Source organism: Argentina silus (assembly GCF_951799395.1).
Source record: "Argentina silus genome assembly, chromosome: 15".
Taxonomy (NCBI): Eukaryota; Metazoa; Chordata; class Actinopteri; order Argentiniformes; family Argentinidae; genus Argentina; species Argentina silus.
In genome coordinates this window covers 13526666-13547386 of record NC_139669.1, presented here as the reverse complement: position 1 = coordinate 13547386, position 20721 = coordinate 13526666, and the positions used below count along the sequence as shown (strand labels likewise).

Genomic DNA, 20721 nt, shown 5'->3' with positions numbered 1-20721 from the left:
TCAGGGGTCGTACCGGCCTGTCGGCGATAAACGAAGCACAGATTATGATATTAGATTTCAAGGGAGCAGACTTGTGGCGACACACACGGCAGCTGGAGCCAGAGGGGAGGGACCCAGTGCTGGACACACACACACACATACACAGACACTCACACACACACAAACACACACACACACACACACACACACACACACACACACACCAGTCTGGGAAATCTGGAGGAGCGAACTCCTCAATGCCCCGTGGGTACAGAAGATCACTGGGGACAAGACACCGCAAAAAAAAAGAGGGGGGATCTGAAATATTTAAATGGAAGCAGATCCAAAACTTTAGACTGTAACAAATGTCATATTACTACCTATGATGGTGAAGCACAACTCACCAACACAGAGGATCATCCTGATCTGATCCAGTTTAGAGTGTCATGACCAGGGGAGGCTAGAGGAGGTAGAAATCGGAGGATGAGCTCATTGTAATGCATGGAATGGATTCCATTCCTTGCATTACACTGAGGCCGTCCTCTGATTTCTACCTCCACCAGCCTCCTGGTCACAATTAAGAAATACTGTATTGTAAGAGAATAATAGAATACTTGTATGTTCACCTTTGATATTCACTCCTCAGAGAATCTAATCATGAGATCTTGCTCACTTCCATTAGTGGCCGAAAGCATTGCACTGTATTGCAATATGCAAATATTGCAATATGCAAATAAACTCTTCCATCCATGACTTCCATGACTTTTCAACTGACACCGCTGGCGTTTTTCTACAGAAAAATATCTTTAAGATTCAATTTGCAATAAACATCAAATGAGTAAAGTATGATACAGCCAGCATTATATAATTTGTTTATTTTTTTTCATAATTGGCCGCCCTGGTAGCCATCTTGGTGACTCTGCAGTTTCTTGTTTGAGGCTTATTTATAGTCCTCTTTTGGGCAACTCATGGGTTTGGCCAGACACAGAGACAAGATCTGTCTCACACTCCTCAGTGTAAAATACACACCCTCGATGTAAGTTCACACTCTTGATACTGTACAAGTAGACTCAGACCCTTCCTTGTAAACCCACACTCCTGATGTAGTCTCAAACTCTTGCCGTGGACACTCTTCGGTATAAACTGCTCCTGGCAGAGGATGAGGAGTGAAACCCCATGCCTGGTACCTCTATAATGACTGCTATGTAAACAAGACAGGATACGAGATAGGACACGAGATGAGGAACGAGATGTTCACTTCCAACATGGTATTCAGTTAGTGTGTGTAATCAAAAAATAGATATGCACAGCCTTAAATTGTTTACCAGGGCTGGGCCAAAAAAGTATGAGCAAATAATAAAGAAATGCCTGCACATGGATTATGCTGCTCCCAAGTGCTTTATTCTACCACACAAACAACGTTTCGATCAACAGGTAGCCTCTGATAAAGCACTTGAGAGCAGCATATTCCATGTGCGGTCTTCTCTTTGTTATTTATTCAGTCAGTGTGTACCACAATTTCTTACCATCTCTACGGCTGTATCTCTAAACAGGCAGGAAAACCCCAAGATGAAAAAGACACTTATTACAATAATACAATAAGTTCATGAATAGTAGTCCCATACTGTACCACGTGGCATTTCAGTCTTTAAGTAGCCCACCTTCATTAAATTGCTATTACATATCCATTACACGCTAAAAATATTGATTCAGCACGAAAAAAACATGTGGTAGTAAACCTCACCCAATGAAAACTATTAGCTATTAACTATTCATCTTCAAAGAAACAACAGAGAAGAAATCCCCAAGGCACCATTTTCGATCCATTTGCATCGACCTCTTCTAATTAGATTGCCATGCGATCCACTTGTTTAAGACAGCTTACGGGGAGCTATAGCATTCCACAGCGGGAGACAAGGATAAGCTGTCCTTTAGTTGTCCTTCATAGGTCAGAGCCAGTTTGATGCTGCTCGCTCTCTCTCTCTCTCTCTCTCTCTCTCTCTCTCTCTCTCTCTCTCTCTCTCTCTCTCTCTCTCTCTCTCTCTCTCTCTCTCTCTCTCTCTCTCTCTCTCTCTCTCTCTCTCTCTCTCTCTCTCTCTCTCTCTCTCTCTCTCTCTCTCTCTCTCTCTCTCTCTCTCTCTCTCTCTCTCTCTCTCTCTTCCCCCTAGCTGGACTGGCTCTTACACAGCTGGGGAGAGCTGGTTTACTGCCCACTAAGGTTATTAGCTTAGCTAGGCTATAAACTGTCAATGAGTATGACTGTAATATGGAGCATAGAAACATTAACAACTGACATCAATATAATCAAAACATTTTATACAACTGTTTGATCAGAACAAGCATTCTGATTGGCCGAGAGGTGTTCGAAGCCTGATTCCCTGATACAGTAACAGCTGTGACGCATTTGACCTGTTTACCATATGTTGCAGTAATATCCCTCCGCTAACACTAGAATTGGGCCTAAAAAAATGGGCCTAGCAACGCTCCTCAGCTGTGAATTTATTAACAATAATGCACAACCTCAAGTGCCTTAAATATAAAACACACTATACTAGAGTGAGTAAGTCTCTTCATTCTGGAGCAAGCTATCTCTCTATCTTTCTCTCTCTCTCTATCTATCATTTATCATTGAGGGTAGAATGTAACGTTTTCCAATGAAGTATTTGCCTTGTAATAATTGTATGAATATACAGTATTATTAAAGCCTCATTTGATTCATTCTATTTGACCATTCAGAACAAACTCAACAATTCTTAGCACACAGCGATAATTACATTGGAGTCAGATTATCAACATTAGATATGCTTTGCTATTGACAAAATATAGCCAAAAGTCTCAGCCAAACCTTCACGTGGAAACTGCCATTCTTATAAATGGTCTACAAGCTGGCAGTACAGCTAACAACAGCAACCTATGGCCCTGTCTTCTGATTTCTACCTCCACCAGCCTCCCCTGGAGCATACATACCTGTTGTTGTGAATGTGCTGGATTGTACTGTAAGTCAGCCTGCCTTGACCATTGATATTCTACTAAAGCCTGTCTAAATCTTAATGCAGTTTAAAAGCTATATGTATGCAAACCAATTAAAGCAGGCCTGTCAACTCTCTGCCTTGATCTGCTACCAGCTTCTCTTGCAGCTAAGATCCCAATGTTAAGCTGAAGAAGCTCTGGGAGTATGCTCTGAACAGTCCAGAAATGCCAAAAAAGGCAGAATCTCCTCTCCTCTTTTCTCCTCTCCTTTCCCCTCTGCTTTCCCTGCTGAATAACTGAATTAGATCCAAGCTATTTATGTAGAAGAGTATGTTTGAGCAAAGAATGTGTGCACAAACAAGTCTTATAATGTGAACTGAAATGGTGCTTTGGAAGCACAATCACATTAGCGGCAGGTTTTCTATGAAGTGTTGTTGCTCTGCTTCTGGTCATTAGCTCTCGAGGAGGCAGGCGCTGCGGTGCCTTTCTGGGGTTTATTTGTCAAGGACCAGAGATAACACGCTAAATTACTCCCATGTGTTTTTCAAACTCTGCTTCACTTTATAAGAATGAGTTTCTGAGAAAAGTCATGAAAGACCCTGGAATAGACTAGAAAGTGAAGTTGTGAGCTGGTAAGATGCCAGCTTGATTGCACCGCCACCTCAAGTGTGTGTGTGGGTGTGTGTGTGTGTGTGTGTGCGTGTGTGTGTGTGTGTGTGCGTGTGTGTGTGTGTGTGTGTGTGTGTGCGTGTCTGCTGGAACACTGGAAACAAATGTGGTGTCATTCGTGTTAAGGAGTTAAAGGTAACTTAGGCTGACTGCGTTCAATAAGAAACAAAGGTTTGTTCAGGATGGACCCTCTGGGGGAATGCCCTACTCAGATTGGCGGTTTCCCAGCTGGGCACATTACTCATTGGCTTTTTTCCAAGTTGGCACATTTTCCATGTACATGTTGGCTCCTTGTCAGCAACGCTCACCATTCTACAGTCCCTCAAAATGAACAAAGCCTTCTTTCACTTCTGTGAATTCAAAATTAGGACACCAAGCCGTTTATTGATTATGAATCAGCACCACAATGAGAACAACCTCTGCCTGTTTGAAAAGGTGTCAGACGAGGACAGTGCCGTGAGTACAGTGTGGGTGGGCACAGTCAAGGTTCATAACTCATACCCTCTCACATAGTGCCAGGGGTTAAGTGCCAGGCAACATACTACACACACACACAACCACCCACACACCCACACACACCCACGCACACACACACACACACACACACACACACACACACACACACACACACACACACACACACACACACACACACACACACACACACACACACACACACACACACACACACACCACTTATCACAGGCATGGTGCCGGAACATTCTCCTCAGCGTTATCAGACAAATACCTCCCTTGAAAGGGCATTCACAGCCTCAGCCTCGTGGCTCTGAACAGTGTAGGCGGTCCCAGGGGTCTGAGGAGGAGGCTGTTAATTGGCCATTTAACCTTTAGAGAAGTCCCCCGCTGGCCATCAACAGCCATGTTGAGAAAGATGAGTCTTCTAAAAAGATGTTAGGCTCTACATCGGCTCTCATATTACGTTGGCGGCACGCCTCGTCAGACTTCTACCAGATCATTTGGGCAATTAGAGCCTACAAGTAGGCCTTATTAATTTCGCAACCAAACATGAAAAAGCACTTAGTCTTGAGGATATGTCATGATTAATATGATAGCCAGCTAACATTCCTGAATATTTAACATTATTTTTTTTAGTTTATAAACCTGGAATAGGGCATGTTATAACTGTGTTAGTTACAATAGTGTTCCTGCTTAGTGATACCCCTTTGTACCCACAGCAGATCTATCAGACAGTCATACCCCCAGAACACCCACTCACTCACACCCCAACTAAAAACATCTTCTATGATACGTTTCAGGAAACAGAGATAAGTCGCTCCTTCATGGTGGAAGTCAAGACAAAGTTAAAAATACCCCAGAGTCATGCTAGACCTCTTTCCCTCAACCCTCCCTCCCTCCCTCCCTCCCCCCCCAGTTAGGGGGCAGTGGGGAGAGGCGCTACTGGGGGGAGGCCACAGGGGGAGGCAAGGGGGAGAGAGGCAGCGGAGGGAGGGAGAAGCTGCCAGAGAGTCTGCCTCTTGGAAAGGATCTTTATTGCGTCTGACTACGCGGGTCCCACACCTTATGAATTAGGACTGCCTGACTTCTTTAATGGTGCAGGAATGAATGGAACTCCCCTACTCCGGGATGCCACCTATTGTTATGCCGAGGTTCCTTCACGGACTGAGAAGTAGGCTAATATCCTACGGGGGTGATTTAGTTGACAATATGTTCTTTCATACCGAACCTGTTGCCATATCAATTCATGGTAAGGCTACTAGGCTAATATTCGACTTACTACAATTTAAACTCTCAGCCTTTGTATTTGAATTCTTAATATTTAATTAGTCTTTTTGTACGATAGCTCCAATTCTTTAAAAATGTGTAACACAATCTTTATACATTGTAGAATAGCACAAATAGGCACATGTTGGTGTTAAAATAGGTATTGTTCATATAAAATAGGTCTTGCTCATATAAAATAGGTCTTGCTCATATAAGGAGCTACTGTATTGGCTGACTGTGGAAAATGAAGTAGCGAAGCAGAATGTCCACATATAACTCAAGGAGAGCTAGAGGTTAATGGGAACATTATTGCTGTGGAAGTCAATAGTGATTACCTTTTTCACAGATTCATCATGTACTCTATAAACTAAGCACGTAGCTACGTCCACTATAATGTTCAAAAAATCAACTGACGAAAAGAGGGTCATGCCATAAAAAAAACAACTTGAACAAACAAAGCATTAACCCTAAAAGGCCATTTACTGTACCACACCATTCTTTATCAGTGTCCGGGCTAAAACCACTCTAAAACACCTCTCTTTGACATGGACAAGCTGTTCCTCTCCCCTATAACTGCATCATCACTGCTCAGGACTCTTCGCTATCTATGGTCGTCCTCCTCCGACTCATCCTTGTCTATGGTAGTCCTCCTCCGACTCATCCCTGTCTATGGTAGTCCTCTGAAGACTCATCCCTGTCTATGGCAGTCCTCTGACGACTCATCCCTGTCTATGGTAGTCCTTCGACGATTCGTTCCTGTCTATGGTAGTCCTCCAGGGATTCATCCCTGTCAGTCAAGCCACCCCCGACCCAGTAACTCTGCCCAGGTGAAGGGTCACCCACTTCTCAATGACCACCAGGCCTGTTATAGCCAGGGCTTCAACGGTCACTTTCCTCCATACAAAGCAGATTCATTGAAGCGTGGCCGATCTTTACTGACACCTTTTGAGGCCGCGCAGGAAACCATGAGCGTGGCCACTCATACTAATATCATCATTCCAATATTGTACAGCCCCATGTTTTGTTTATTTGACCTTCATTTATCCAGGTAGGAGAACAAATTCATACTGTAGGATGGCAAACTGGCAAGTGGGGGCAATGACCTGTCCTGAACAACATCATAATGAACCGTGCATATGAAGCCTACATTACAGATTCTATCACAGCACAGAAATCATGCCAAATCAGTAACCTATTCTAAATGATACTGTCCTAGGATCTTTACGGGTAGGCCAAAACAATTTTCTTTCCTCCCCTTTATATGCTGAATATTCTGCACATAAGAGGTAGTATAAAACGGGCTTAGGTATGAAACTAGGCATGCTAACCTACCATGAGGTACGACATCTAATTCACATATCAAAGACCGAGAGAAGACAAAACCCAATCTTACCAGGCATGTGAAGCGCAGCACACTAAATCAGAAGAGGAAGACATCCGTGATGTTATGTAAAGTTCCTTTTCCGATCTGTCTCTCTCTCTCTCTCTCTCTCTCTCTGTCTCTCTGTATTCCCCCCCCCCCCCCCCCTCCTCGCAGAGCAGATAACAGCGTGTGTCAGGGTTAACGTCTGACAAGTGTGATGGCGGTTTCTGGAGGCAAAAAAGACGTGAGAAAGTCAAGCCGTGTTGGAGCGGTGCTGCTGTGGTTGTTGGAGCTATTTTCAGAGGCAGACATGTATGTCTACACAGACTGGAAAGTTACCCCTCGGGGCTCTCCCTAGGGAGAAGGGACACACACCACACACACTGTACTGTTTTATACACAGGGCCAACCTTGTGTGGGTATAACAACATTGGAGCTACAGTATGCAGTTAATGGAGTGTAGATTTTATGTAATTAACACCATTGGGACAGAGAAAGGTAACTGCATATGAACTATGCGTGGGTGCACACGCATGCACCCGCACATACACATACACAAACACAAACACACACACACACACACACACACACACACACACACAGACACTCACGCACACGCACACGCACACACACACAAAGAGGAAACAACAATACAAAACCAGAATGCCATAACACACTTATTTTGTTTCCTCTACGGAAAGGGGGAGTCTCTGTGGCATGATGTGTGGGCTGACCGCATTACGCCAGCTCTATTTTAGCCCCTGAAGATCATAACTGATGACAGTCGCCCATCTGTCAGTAAGACCACCTAAGTTCAGCCTACAGGGGGACGTTCATGCAACCGTATACAGACAGATGGTTTTACCACTTACTCGTGGGGTAAAACAGAGGCACCCTGGTAATCCTAAAAAGTGACACAAATTTCAGGAAGGTGCCACCTTTAAGCTGACTCATTGGCCAGAATTGTGTAGGGTAGCTTTAAGTGCTGTACATATTCGACATGGCAGAGAACATACTCTCCTTAACTAATCTATCAGTGAGACTTGGTTTCAACATCCATGTCTGTATCAAATGGACGCTTCATGAAGGGCACAAGGTAATCACTCAATCACACAGCAGCACCCAATACCCAGTATGTGTGTTCCATATGCTGTGGGATTAGTGTACTAGTCTCATACTAGTCCCCAGACAGCCGATTTCTACTGTACTGTCATCAGCTCCTCTATCTCCCCTCTTTTTCCTCCCAGATAAATAATATATAAATAAAAAACATATACGAAAGGAGAGCCTCCTTGAAAGAAAACATCCAATACTGGGGGAGCAAAAAGCCTGGTTGGTCTGGACGAATGGTAAGTCTGGACCTGCCGGCCAATAAAGGACGTCTACAGAGAGTGAGACGCCACCTTCACCTTGAGGGTCGGAGGTCATGTGCCAAGAGTGTACATGTCAGCGCAAACACGCTCCGACGATACCCGTGCTATAAAACCAACATCACTCATCTCTGGATGCCGGGGATAACTGCACCATTACGGCGTGCGGATACTTTAGGCACAAGCAGGTACTGAGCCAAGATGTATCAGTAATGCCATACAAGTTAATGGTTGTTGCAGCCAGCTTAAAAAGCATTGGCTAGTCACAATGATAATTTACCATGAAGCACATTGCCCTAACGTCACTCATTGCCCTATTTTCAAATTCAATTATATTATAAGTATGCTTGTCTTGAAATAGCAACAAGAAGTGGGTTATCTGACTGCTCATGATAAAGGAACTTATTCTAAAATGGAGGAGTGAAAATCCATCCATCAGCGTGGGCCATTTGGTTTGGCATTTCTCTTTTCCCTGATGTCCCAACTATCTAAACACTTCCCACTAACTACCAGGGAACAGGTGACAAGGGGGGACAGCTACTGTATATATGGCAGGCATGTCATTCCAATAAGTCCTTGGAGAGAAATCATAACAAAGTAAATTACTGACCATTGACAGTGAATGTCACTCTTGACCCTTGATAAAAGTAGGATTTATAACAGGGTTGGGTCCATTTGAATTTCAATTAACTCACTGCACAAAGTGAATTGAAAATCAATTCATGAATTGAAAAGTGCCCACTGTTTTTCATTGGTCAATTAATTTATTGAATTTAAATTTGTGTTGCAGTTAAATGAATTCAAATTCAATTGGCCCCAAACCTGATTTATAAAAAAAAACATTTAAATAGAATTATGGTTATGAAGAGTTGGATATGGGACACACGCACCAAGGAGGCCCAGGGGTTTTAAGTTCTGAGTGTGACTGACTGTGTTATAGGATACTGTAGATGACCAAACTATGAATGGAAGGCGTGAATCTCTGGAATGCATTATTGCGTCAACAGGGGTTCAGGTAGCATTACATTCTGGCATCCAGAAGTCAAGCTTTGACCTACTTTATGTCTATCCATCTGTTAAGTGTTGATTGATCCTACTGTATGACCTAGGTTTTCTCATACAATACCTCATTCTATCTGAAAAATATAACACATACATAAAACATATCTATCATGTGCTGTACTATGATCACGGACACATTTTCAAAGCTTCTGACTGAATTACCATCATTTTTGTAGCTGTCACTTGACTTTATTTTCATATGGGTCCATAGACACATATGAACACGTTTTATCTACAGTATTTCCATCCGAAGGATTGTCACAGCAAACCATCAATCTTTTCAAAGGCAAATCAACAGTGAGAAGTATTATTTATTAATCATCATTGCGCATGAATTCACTTACATTTTCCTCACTGGAAGTATTCTGCAGTATCTCAGAATGGGACAATGCATGAGATGAATGTGTGTATATTTTATATGTGTATATTTTATATTTGCCTTGATATGAGAATATTACTGTATTTTATTCGTTACATTATTGGCCACTGTGTGTATATGGACTGGATACAAAATAACAGCAAAGAGAATGTATCATCAGATCATTTTCCAGCGGGTGATTACGTCAGGCAATATTTACACTCCCATGGGCTAATCGCTCGTGCCTATAGTCGCAGCAGAAAATATAACAATATCAACGACCTGCAGAAGAGCGTCGGCACAAATATTTCTCCACACGAGTTTCACAAACATGCACCTGTTTTTTGGTCTTGTGTCCGAAGCGCCAGCACCTCCCTGCTTTTGGATCACTTGCCTTGGGTGATGAGTTCGATATCTATTCCGACAGCATCCCAAGTCAGCTACTCAAAAAACACAGCTCCACAAAAGCTTCACGGGGACAAAAAAAAGGAACAGCTTTTCCACCATTACACGCAGTGGACGGTGATGGAAAGTGCGCGTCAGTCAGTCAGTAAGTATTCCTAGACAACCGGTGCGTCTTTCTGGTGCGGGCCATTGTTATGATACTGTGTTACAATAATATTCTATTCCCCCGAGAGCGAAAATGGCTGTGTCGCGCAACACGGCCGAAGATCAGTCATTGGTGCAAGGCGGGTTTTCGTAACCATGGAGACAACCAACAGTTCAATTTGTGCAGAAGGCATGGCCTATCATGAGCACGAGGTCGTACTGAATGGCGCAAATCCCCTCCCTTTTCAGGGCGTTTAAATGGGCATGTTTTTTTTTCTACATATGCACCCTCTAGAAACCAACGTGTTTGTGTTACTAATAAGGTATGAATAGCCACATGTATCAGTAAATACATCCAATACCACAGTATCACAGTTATTCACAGATGACAAACATGTTTACTTTGTGTTCACTAAACCATGGACCTGTTCTTGGCTCAAAGGCTTCTTCCAAGGAGCTTTGGAACAAGGTCATATTTCGTGGCAAGGTCACCATTCAATGTGACTGCATTAGACACACAACATGTTATGATACAACATAACAGTTGTAACAGTTTCAGCCTAATAACATTCTGCTTCACTGTTGATAACTGGATTTATGCTATAATCAGCTGTGGAATGAAATGTGCAAACCTGCACTGCTCCAAGAGCTGTGTATCATGCTAAGGCTCTGTCAGAGAGACCAAAGTTATTTCTGTAAATGTTCAGATTGTCTGCACCTCTCCCCTCCTCCAGTGTGCCTGTCCTGTTAAGAGTGTGTTGACGGGTGACTGATCCACTCATGTCAGTTGGAGTCCGTTTTTAAAAACACAGCCTTGGATAATCACACCTCCTCCCTCTTAAGAGCTACTCAACCAGTTCATGTGACAAATAGCTAGCTGATAAGCTATAGAAAAAAAACTATGTTCTTATCTTTGCCTTTCTCATATACTCCTAACTTCACCCTCCAGTCATCTGATAACACGACAACAACCTTATCACGACTGCAAATAGACTCGTTGGGTTTCGGAGTGGGTTTGGTTTTGGACTACCCCCAATTTCTTGCAAGACTTGGTATTCAATATAACCTGTTAAGAGAAAACTAAAAAGACACTGATCAGCAAGCGAAAACATTTGTTGTACTTTATTAAGTTAAAGTTTGTGCATTAAAGCCTCATACGTATTTAAATGACAAGCTTATATTTACTTACTGGAAACGTGATTTGATGATGCATTTTGTGTCAAATCACTTTTCCAGGAAGTAAATATAAGCTTGTCATAATGTCCTGACTCGATTGGACTTACATCATATTGTATGTATTTTATGTGCTGCTTTACTATTGCCACATGCAAATGAAGTTGTTGGTATTACCATTGTATGGTATCGTATTATTCCTATTGTCCTCTTGTTTCAAATACTATGGAACCTACAACATGTTAGCAGTGAGAGGATGATGGTGCAGCCATGTATCAATGTACACAAGACAGCTGTGATAAACAGAGAGGCCCTGTCCAGCCAGGCAGCACCCCATAAAAGGTAAAACAATAGTAACACTTGAGACAGGAGATTATGACCCCAGAATAAACTTCCTCACTGTGATAAGTTAAAGTGCTCCCTGACCAAAACATGAGGCCTGCCCTGCTCTCTTGCTGTTGCTTGTTTCTTCAAGCCATTTCCTCTCAGTGGCGGTATGGGGCAGTGGAGGATGGTGGAGGGTGAAATCGGAGGACGGACTCACGAAATAAGGAATGGTATTAAATGTTTGATACCATTCCTTATTCCATTCTATGCATTACACTGAGCTTGTCCTCCGATTTCTCCCTCCACCAGCCTCCCCTGGTATGGGGGTCCAGGATTACTCAAGGTTCACATCTACTAAATGGCATGGAAGAGGCTACAATGACCTGAATGTTACTGCCTGTAACCAAATACCTGCATGTCTCAGAGAGTGTCCTTGCCTTAGGTTTCTAAAGTCACTGTATCTAGAGAGTGGTCAACAGGGGAGCCTTGTGAAGGTAGAAATCGGAGGACGGGCTCATTGTAATGCATGGAACGGAATGACCATTCCTCATTCTGTTCCATGCATTACAATCAGCCCATCCTCCGATTTCTACCTCCACCAGCCTCCCCTGGTGTTCAACCATAGACCTACTGAACCTTTTAATCACAACAGAAGACCAGTCAAATCATTGGACTGTTGAGAACGTTGTTTCAGGGTGGATCATTCTAACTGTTTTAATACCCTCATGGGTGACACGCAATTCATAGGCTTTAGATTTTTTGAATGCTGAATGTGAAGTGACTGATAAATCATTAAAGCTAGATAAATCAATAAATCAATAACTCATTAAATCATTAAGGCGGTATTTACTGCAATAGACAGAATCGAGTAACTGTGAAAAACGCCCCTAGTTTCGATTTCAGACACTCTCCCACTCTTGCTGGCGGGAAACTGGCAGAGGCTCAGAGGTGAATAAATTCTTCAGGCTGAGACTCTGGCTGGTGCCAGTTAGCGCCAGGCCCTGGACGGCCCTAGATGGGGCGGGCCAGTGCGCAGTCTTGGCCCATGTCCCAGCAGACAGGGCCCAAGCCCAGTTGCCCAAGCGCTCCATGGTTATCCCCCCCCCTCCCTTCCCCACTGGCCCTGAAGTGCTAAGCCAGGCCTCTAATTAATCACACACTGTCTACCACACAACCCCCCGTGGCCAGGCAGCATACATCCATGATGGATTTACAGCACTGGCTGCACTGACTGTTCCCATCTTCCAACATGTATGGTTTGACTGATACAAAGTAGCCTCTACAGACTTCTGTATATGTCTGACCAGGGGAGGCTGGTGAATACAAGGATATACAGGATATACATGTATGTATGACACACTCATTGTAATGCATGGAATGGAATGAGGAATGGTGTCAAAGACCTGTTTGATACCATTCCTCATTCCATTCCATGCAATGAACACGTGTTTGACACCATTCCTCATTCCATTCAATGCATTACAATGAGCGCGTCATACATACATGTATATCCTTGTATTATCCAAACAGGAATATACAGCACAGATTTACAGGAATCTGTAGAGGCTACTTTGGCTAACTGATATGCGTGTGACTCTGAGGAAAGCCTATGTCAATCTGATGACAGCAGAACATGCTAAAACAGTTGATTGTCTCTGTAATAAACGTGTCTCTGCACTTCTCTGTATGCAGATCATATGAGGACACAGAACAGACCTGCAATTCAGAATTAAGACATTGTACAAAATGGCTCAATCTGGGCATTTTGGGGATGGCATGAATTCTTGTGCTAATCTTTCTCACATGGATTTGGAACATTTCTTCTCTCCCTTGTCTGCTACTGTATAATGTACATCAGCAGCCATGTGCTACTCTGTTAGCCTGTTGGCTAGAGAAGATATCTTAAAATGGATTAAGAATAAAGTCACTGCTAATACACTGCTAATATACAGTAACAATGATATGACAGAGAAATGGAATGGGACTACATAACTGTATCTGTGTCTATTGGGACGCAAAGGCTGACAGTATGTAATTACAGTATGTATATTTTTGCTATAACAGGTACAGTACACATATTATCATTAGTTGTATTATTGGATTATCATTAGTTGGATGCTTTCATTATGCTACAATGGCAGTTAAACAATGGTAGAAGGAAGATGAATAGACTATAGAACACAATAGCAACCCATCCGTCAGTGAAATGAATATTGGCAGTGGAACCAGTGGCACCCTATAGAGCTCTGTGTGTGTATTAGTCTCATCTATCTCAAACGATGGATCTGTGGCACAGGGAAAACAAAGCAGAAAAGAATTGCCTTTTTCGATAATTATGTAATACATACAATGCATTCTTCTCAGTGGCAACTTTCTACTCATCGACATTGAGAGCACTGATATTTTGCAGGTTCTAGAGATTGTAAACGCATCTATCAGATGGCAGCCTTTTTTTCCCAGTTAAAGAATGCAATTAGCATGCCTAGAATGACAGCTTCTTTATTATAATCTGATTTATGCATGAGGTCAAAAATATCTTTAGAGAATTCAAAAAATGTTTCCCTCTGGCTTGCAATGAGATAATTGCAGTCAGTCAATCATAAACCTAGAAGGAGGGCAACACTCGCATCAATTCATTAATAATACAGAACAACGAAGATTATCATCATGTTAAAAATGACTTAAATTACATTTGAGTAAGTTTGGCTAGACGTGGTATTTGTATGGCCAGTAGAGTCTGTAACCAGTAGAGTCTATAGCCAGTAGAGTTTATAGTCAGTAGAATCTATAGTCAGTACAGTCTGTAACCAGTAGAGTCTATAGCCAGTAGAGTATGAATGGCCAGTAGAGACTAAATGGCCAGTAGAATCTGAATGACCAGTAGAGTCTGAATGACCAGTAGAGTCTGAATGACCAGTAGAGCATGAATGACCAGTAGAGCATGAATGACCAGTAGAGTATGAATGGCTAGTAGTCTATACACCCAAAAGAGGTGGTGTAGGATTGTCAGGTAGTGTGAGACACAAGTTCCCACCCTCAAGCAGCCCTGAAAAACCATTGGGGGCTCAATGATCTCAAGGGACCCCAAAGGAGGATCAGTTTACCTGGGAACAGAGAATCCTCTGTCGAGTCATGGCTGTCTCCCTTTTGTCCTTCTAAAATGTAATTGGAATCGGTCCACACACACACACACACACACACACAAACACACACACACCACACACACACACACACACACACACACACACACACACACACACACACACACACACACACACACACACACACACACACACACACACACACACACTGACTATGGAGGAAGAGCAGTATTGACTGTTTTTGGAGCCACAGGCTGATAAAAGCAGGTCAGGGCTGGTCTCTGAAGCTTGCATACAATGGCCACCATGCTCCCTAGGGTCAGAGGACTCACACAGGAAACCATAGCCAGTCAACGCTCCTGAAACCTGAGTCTGGAGGGTTAGGGTTTCAAAGACACCATCAGAGACACACCTCATGGTTGTAGGTAGGCCCACTGGGGAGAAAACACTCACACTTTGAGAATATTCTCTACATTTTACGTATGTGAAGCAAGATGGAATCAAAACACGTTGCTCATGTTGAATTCATCATAATTGACGATTTGGATTGTTTGGTACAACCACAGTAAACCGATAAAGTGCAATGCATGAAGAGTATATGGTGTGACATCATACATGTACAGCAGTGCCATTTACCGTGATTTCACCGGCACGTCTGCCGACTGCAATGTTCTTACGCAACGCAGAAGAGGGAATAAACAGATTAGTAGACTCATCCAGAATGTGGGCAACCAGCCAAAGGCTCACTGGTCTCTCTGATAAAATTAGATGCTTAGAAACACGAAGGAACAAGACTAAACTAATTGCAATGACATAAGTGACATAAGACACATCAACATGTCTTGTCAGTAAGCCAAAGGGCAGTAACTGTAGAACATTTTCAACTACAAATAATGGAGAAAAAAACTACAAAAACTCCAACCAAATAAATCGTTTTCAGACTGTTAGAGATGGTAGAATACTGTCTAAGTGGTGACAATCCTTATTAATTTCAACCCTGAACGGCCAGTCTTTCTTTTTCTCAATTTTCATCAGTTTAGCAGTTACTGCACTTTGGCTCTGTAGGGCTAAAATGATAGTGATGAGTAAAGAGTAACTTGGGACAGGTACTGTATTTTCTTTTCACCAAAAACCTTCAACAAAATGTGATATATTTTGAATCAATGATATGGTACTGTATTACTTTTGTAAGAGAATTGTTTAGTTAGTTACTAAACATTTTGTATGTCAAATGCCTTAAAATAGTCCTGTGATGTGCTCCCTGGAAACAAACAAATTAGGCTTGCATCTCAGCTGGGGCTTAATAATCAGGTTATTGGATTGTTCCTGCATTTGACCTGCTATTGGTCACAGTGAAACAAACACCACTGTTCTCCAGCCCACTCCACACAATGGTCACTTTTATAGCAGGTAATCTGAAGTGTCCAACAGTGTGTGAGTAATGTAGCCTTGATGGTCTGAGTCACAGTTACCTGATCAGTAGATCCTGGAGGCTTGGGAAATGCAAACATGAATCTGTTTGTTGAAATTAGGTGACTGCAAGTGCAATGCAATAACCAAGTAGGGCCTGCTTTATGGCAATTATATACGGGATGAAATAACAGTGAAGTAGAAGGGTTTACTAAATACTGGAAATGGCATATCATTCTGTGATATGGATTCCAAAGATCACTTCCTGAATTCATAGGATATAAACAGAGTTCACCTGCATCCCTGGTAAATACTGGCCATTGTATGCCAAGGAGAGAGCTAAACGCTTGCTCCTCGCCACAGGGTGACATTGGCAGCCTCGTCCCGCCTGGCACCGGACGACTGGCCAGGTTTTAGGGAGCAAGAGCCGGTTCATCTGGGTGTAAAAGTCCCAGTAATACCCATAATACCTGTCTCCAAGAGTCCTGATAATACCCGTCTTCATGGCAGACTCTCAGTGTCACATCAGAGCACTCTCACTCATCTTATAGTTCAGTCATGGCAACACAAGACAGCAAAGAAGTAGAAGGCTCAGTAATCTGCAGCCAAAATAAGATAGCAGTGCTGTTGCAGTGCACATTGGCTGCATGGTCACTTGGATGGTCACTCAACAAGCTCTCTCAACAATAGTCTTCTATTCTATCTATTCTAGCTCTCCATGCCACTGATGTTCCATATGTTCCCTCTTTGCGGACTAATCCCTATTGCAAACCAACAGAGTGAGTGCATCAGTGCCAGACAGTAGGCTGGAACCCAGGACCTTCTGCACAAACCAACCTGGCCATCTAACCCATAAACTGACTGCATAGTCACATCCTCATGCAACCAGACTGGCATCTGAATGAGCTTAGTCGGTAACAACTGTCTTACCTTATCATAACCCAGGGTATGGTTGTAAGGTTGTTTTACAATATATTTGTAAACAGTGTATAGCATTGAAATATGTTAAACTATCATTAATATCATAGACTGTTAACCCTTGCTAAAGCTCTGTCTATGGATTTGAGAGAGGTCAAGTTTCCTCAGCCCCATCTCTCAACTTTAAACCAAAACAAGTGGTCAAAACAGGGCCAGTCATTTAGCTGAACAACGAAATGCGGTCAGTGCAAAACTTAACTATGTCATTGATTTAAATTGACATTGATTTACCGCAATTACAAACTGAAAAGCATGAATATCAGCGCACCGTGTCCAACGCGCATGCAGCAGTACAGGTGGAAATAAAAACGCAGACATAAGCGCCTTTTCTTGTATCTAATGTATGAACCTCTACTCCTAGCATTCCTTTTAAGTGAATTACTTAATTAACGCACGTCACAATCGCCTATGTATATCTGTACCAATGCACACTATAGGAGAAAGCGCATTAGGCTACACGTTGCCGTCGTTCAAGCGCAATTTGAGTACGATTTCTTCAATTCCCAATGACTATCATTGACCTACTGTAGGCCTACATGTAAAACACGCTTACCTTCACCGGGCATTCTCTAAAGGTGGCTCCGCTGCTTGAGATCAGCTCCGTTGTAAACCATGCCGCACAGCCAGTCCTATGGATAACAACCTACTGCGTGTTAGGTCATCTAATATGAACGAGGGCGCATGCCAGTTCGCGCATATGGTATACCAAGCACGTATGGCAGTCAATCCTGTGCCTCGGTCATCACTTTTTAGATGGACTCCACGCCGCCGGCCACTGTCGCACGGCAATCCAATCTGACTTGTCTGACTGGCCTCCTTCACGCCCGGTCACTGGAATGCGCGTTTCCTTTGTATGTAACCTTCAATGGTCTATTTCCAATAGTGCTTTATTGCCAGTTTGCTCCAGAAGAAAAACACGGACCTCACACTTTGACTAGTTCATTTAGACTAGAATTGCGGCGGCGATGCGTCGTTTACGCGCCAGTGTTGCCAAGTACACGGCGTGACACATGCATGCGACACCGTGCCGGAACAAAAGTGCTCTTTGTGTCTCACGTTTTACAAAATACTATACTAAGCCGTAGTGGCTTAGCTCGGCACTAAACCAATCAGAGTTCTTGGGTGTCCCGGCATTAAATCACAGCAGATGGGAATGGCAGAATACATTAAGAGTGGGTTATTAACGGTGCGCAGTGAGCGGCTCAGCAGTACGCACTGTGAAGTAATCCATTTTTACAGTCCCATGGCCACTGACAGTAACCCACCTGCCTTATTACCGTACCAGCAGCTAATCAGAGCGCAGTGTGCGTCACCTTGGGCCACTGCAGCATCACTTGAAAGCCAGCATGCATTGGGAACCTATTGGAACCAGATAAGAGACAATAATGTAGCAGTTCCATTCTATCTGTTCTTTTTGGAATGCACATTAATAATTGTAACATTATTAATTTTTTTACACCTTATATCAGTTTACTGATTGTCCACACACTTTCTCACGTGTTCAAACATTGAGCATAGGCCATTGGTCACACCAATGCAGATACAGTACAGTAATGGCCTAACCACTGAAAGGTTTAGATATCAATCTACATTGTTAAGCCTCCACGAAATGATAACAGCATCAGTCATTTTTATCTCTTTTTTTGTGTGTAGACCCCTTCTGTATCGACTGATTCATTTTCAGTCTATACACACAATCTGAGTGGTGGTTTATGAACCTTTAAAATATTTAATAATGATGATCATATTGACTCATTGATTATTTGATTGAATGCCCTTCCAGAGAATGTTAATTGGTTATAGAGCTACGGATCCTATCTGATATGATGACACCTCATTGTGCCAAGCCTAATGTCTAACTTACATATATGTAATAAGTAATGGGGCCTGTTCAGGAGGGTGCAACAATACAGAACATTCTGATAGAAATGCATTGTGTAGTAGAACATATATTCGTATTTGTTCGACTAGGGAGTCGACAGCTCTATACATTACATTGCGACAAACATTTCTACAAATTTGTCAGTGCTTCTCCTTACTCAATACGTCAATGGATGAGTACAGAATGAGAGGTCACAGACTCCAGTAATGAAGAGAGTGGAGTCTATAGCAGCCTCTCCCATGGAACGCCTGAATAGGCTTAACAAAGACGTACAAGGGAGAAGCGCCACCTGAGAGGGAGAGTGGGGCGGGAGGGATCATCCCCTCCCCTACGGTTGAGTTATGGCTGTATCGCTTTCAGCATGACCTTTCACTAGCTCTCATCGCACGCCCCCCCATGGCGACGCCAGCCATCTCATCTCCCCCACGTCCCAGAATTCACAGCTTCAACCCCTGGGAGCCTGGCACTGGCTCTCTGGCCTGGCCGTCTCCTTCAGCTGCTATTTATACCTGTGCACATAAATACACCTGTCACTTAGGCACTCCTGGAAGCCAAGAGAGCCAAGTGAGCCAGGGGGAGCTAAGGGGGGGGGGGGGGGTGGCCCTCTCAATGCTGTCACCTAGTGGTCATACAGTATCTAAGCCAGGGTGTCTTAGTAGTAACCTAATTGACAACTGAAGTGCCAAGATCTAAAGTGGGAGATTTTTTAGGGAGATTTGCTACTTGACGTTTGCATAAGGCAGTGCGAGGAATTTAGGGGTATCAGCGAGAAAATGAGCTATGATGCAGTACAGAGTGGAACCGCATAACAAATTGAACTGAATAAAATTGTGTACACAATAACCGTAGGTGACAATGGTAACAACTGATTTATTGTGTCCATAACCACAACACTCTCCTGTCCCTCTATCTACTCTATATCCTTTGTTCTGGTCCTGTGCTTTCAGCAGGTGTTGAATTTAGTTGTTTAGTTACTTTTTTCCTTTATTGGAGAGCTGAAAAATAAAACAACTAGGAATGCATCCTCTTATATCATAAATATCTGCATTTTCTCTCTGTTTTATCAGAACATCTGGGTGTTGTGGTTTCACTCTGTTAGGATATAACCTTGTTATACCATGTTGAAACATTATTACAATTAAAGCTTGACTCATGACGAAGGGATACCAGCAGTATGCCCAGTACAGTAAGGCCTACTGGCTTTGGACCAATCAGATTTCCCACACTTGTTTGGCTTAGCAACCACCTGCTGGCATCTGACAAGCATCCACCCGCCTCCAGGTTTATTTTCAGTGTAAGGGGCTTGAGTATAGGTAGTCGCTTAATTCCACATAAATCACATGCAAAGAGTGACATTATTTTGCCACATTCGCATCATCTTACGGACTCAGGTAGCCTACAATTAAAACAAAACAACTATACAGCTAATCTAGATCCATTAGCAATGAATCAGAATATAGCCTACAGTATGATGCTGGAAAATATTACTCACGTTCTCATATTCTATTTGACAGTTCACCTGATGCTCTGTCTATCTCAGGTGACTGTGTGCCGCTAACCCGCAAGTCCTATCACAGGTGCGCCTGGATCGTCTCCGACTGACGTGTGAGCTGAAAGTCGGGAGGAGAAGTTGCAGCGTTTCTATGACGGTCCAGGCACAATCAACCCAAAGAAACGGCCCAGCTGGCACCATAGTCCAAGGGGTGTTTATTAGAGATCATGGATCAAGCTCCGAAAAATGGTTGTTTGACAGTGAACAAACCTGTCAACGGAATAAACCAAGCAGA

General features: G+C 43.0%; 1 protein-coding gene across 2 annotated transcripts in view; it reads right to left on the bottom strand.

Moving 5' to 3' along the window:
• Positions 1 to 17709, bottom strand: part of LOC310816226 (sorbin and SH3 domain-containing protein 2-like) — a 48493-nt gene extending 30784 nt beyond the window's left edge. For both annotated transcript variants that reach the window (XM_083686293.1, XM_083686294.1), the window contains exon 1: positions 17606 to 17709. The gene's annotated coding sequence lies outside the window, so the exon portion shown is untranslated. The remainder of the gene's footprint in view (positions 1 to 17605) is intronic.
• Between the last annotated feature and the right edge of the window lie 3012 nt (positions 17710 to 20721).